We start from the raw sequence: 2500 nt of genomic DNA on the forward strand, positions 1-2500 counted from the left end.
TTCGTCGAAAAATCTGCGCTGCTGATTTTCCACGACGAGCCTACTTTCGTCAGCGTGCCCCCCTGACGAATTTTCCTGCCTGGCCCGGCCAGTCCAGCCCCTGTTCGTCGAAAAATCTGCGCTGCCGATTTTCCACGCGGCAGCCCCTGTTTTCGTCAGCGTGCCCCCCTGACGAATTTTCCTGCCTGGCCCGGCCAGTCCAGCCCCTGTTCGTCGAAAAATCTGCGCTGCCGATTTTCCACGCGGCAGCCCCTCTTTTCGTCAGCGTGCCCCCCTGACGAATTTTCCTGCCTGGCCCGGCCGGTCCAGCATCCAGCCCCTGTTCGTCGAAAAATCTGCGCTGCCGATTTTCCACGCGGCAGCCCCTCTTTTCGTCAGCGTGCCCCCCTGACGAATTTTCCTGCCTGGCCCGGCCGGTCCAGCATCCAGCCCCTGTTCGTCGAAAAATCTGCGCTGCCGATTTTCCACGCGGCAGCCCCTGTTTTCCTCAGCGTGCCCCCCTGACGAATGTTCGTCGAAAAATCTGCGCTGCCGATTTTCCACGCGGCAGCCCCTGTTTTCCTCAGCGTGCCCCCCTGACGAATGTTCGTCGAAAAATCTGCGCTGCCGATTTTCCACGCGGCAGCCCCTCTTTTCGTCAGCGTGCCCCCCTGACGAATTTTCCTGCCTGGCCCGGCCGGTCCAGCATCCAGCCCCTGTTCGTCGAAAAATCTGCGCTGCCGATTTTCCACGCGGCAGCCCCTCTTTTCGTCAGCGTGCCCCCCTGACGAATGTTCGTCGAAAAATCTGCGCTGCCGATTTTCCACGCGGCAGCCCCTCTTTTCGTCAGCGTGCCCCCCTGACGAATTTTCCTGCCTGGCCCGGCCGGTCCAGCATCCAGCCCCTGTTCGTCGAAAAATCTGCGCTGCCGATTTTCACCGACGAGCCTACTTTCGTCAGCGTGTCCCCTTGACGAATTTCCCTGCCTGGCCTGGACAGTCCATCTTCCAGCCCATGTTCATCGAAAAATCTGCGCTGCCGATTTCCCCGACGAACCTGCAGCTGCACAAATCTGCGCTGCCGATTTCCCCCCCTGTCGGCATGGCTGCCGCTGCCCCGATGTCCAGACCAACAGTCTTTTTTGTCGACTTTGCCGATTTTGTCCGCGCTGCCGATTCCAACACTACCCCCTGCATCCAAACCAGCATTGTTTCGTCAGCTCTTCCCCTGACGATTTTAGCCCTGTAACAAACAGTAGGCCTCCAATCCCGCCAACGGGAGCCAAGTTGATAGGGAAGAGAATTGAATGACGCGCCTGGTCCTCGCACCCCGCCACCCGAGGGGCCTTTTTCCCGGCAGCCTCTGAAAAACTCTAGCTTTCACGGTCCTCGCCGCCCCTCACCACCATGGCAGGCCTCTAATCCCACCCATCAGCAGTTGTAGCCGATAGGGCAGTGATTTGAATGACGCGTCGCGGGCCGCCGGGTCATCTCACCCGGCCATTAATTGGAGCGTTTTTGGCTGGCCGAGGATGGGGGGATGGATCTCTTCTTCCGAAAAAGCAAACAGTACATCGGGAGTTATGTTGACGGGGCATGGAATTGAATGACCCGTCGCGGGCCGCCGGGTCATCTCACCCGGCCATCCCGGGGAGCGTTTTTCCCGGCAGCATCGGGGAAACTCTTGCTTTCACTGCCCGCTGCCCAAGTCCCCACTCGCATCGGCCCCCCGCGCCAACAAGCCAACGCTGCCGAATCGGCAGACACTGCTGCCGAGTCTGCCGACACTGCCCCGCGGGCTGCCACTGCCCCAGTGTCTAAACCAGCGGTCTTTCTCATCGAGCCTTGGACTATCCAGTCCGTCCTGACTCATCGCCAGCACCTGCTGCCGATTCTGCCGACTTTGCCGATTTTCTCGGCGCTGCCGATTCCAACACTGCGCCCACCGTGTCTGAACCAGCGCTGTTTCCTCAGCGTGTCCCCTCGACGAATTTTCCTGCCTGGCCTGGACAGTCCACCGTCCAGCCCGTGTTCGTCGAAAAATCTGCGCTGCCGATTCTGCCGACTTTGCCGATTTCGTCGGCGCTGCCGATTCCACCACTGCCCGCCGTGCCTGAACCAGCGCTGTTTCGTCAGCGTGTCCCCTCGACAAATTTTCCTGCCTGGCCTGGACAGTCCATCGTCCAGCCCATGTTCGTCGCAAAATCTGCGCTGCCGATTTTCCCCGACGAACCTGCAGCCGCACAAATCTGCGCTGCCGAATCTGCCGACACTGTCCCGCGGGCTGCCACTGCCCCAGTGTCTAAACCAGCAGTCTTTCTCGTCGAGCCTTGGACTATCCAGCCCGTCCAGACCCATCGCCAGCACCCGCTGCCGATTCTGCCGACTTTGCCGATTTCGTCGGCGCTGCCGATTCCAACACTGCCCGCCGTGCCTGAACCAGCGCTGTTTCGTCAGCGTGTCCCCTCGATGAATTTTCCTGCATGGCCCGGCCAGTCCAGCGTCCAGCCCATGTTCGTCGA

Source organism: Populus nigra, chromosome 2 (assembly GCF_951802175.1).
Source record: "Populus nigra chromosome 2, ddPopNigr1.1, whole genome shotgun sequence".
NCBI lineage: Eukaryota > Viridiplantae > Streptophyta > Magnoliopsida > Malpighiales > Salicaceae > Populus > Populus nigra.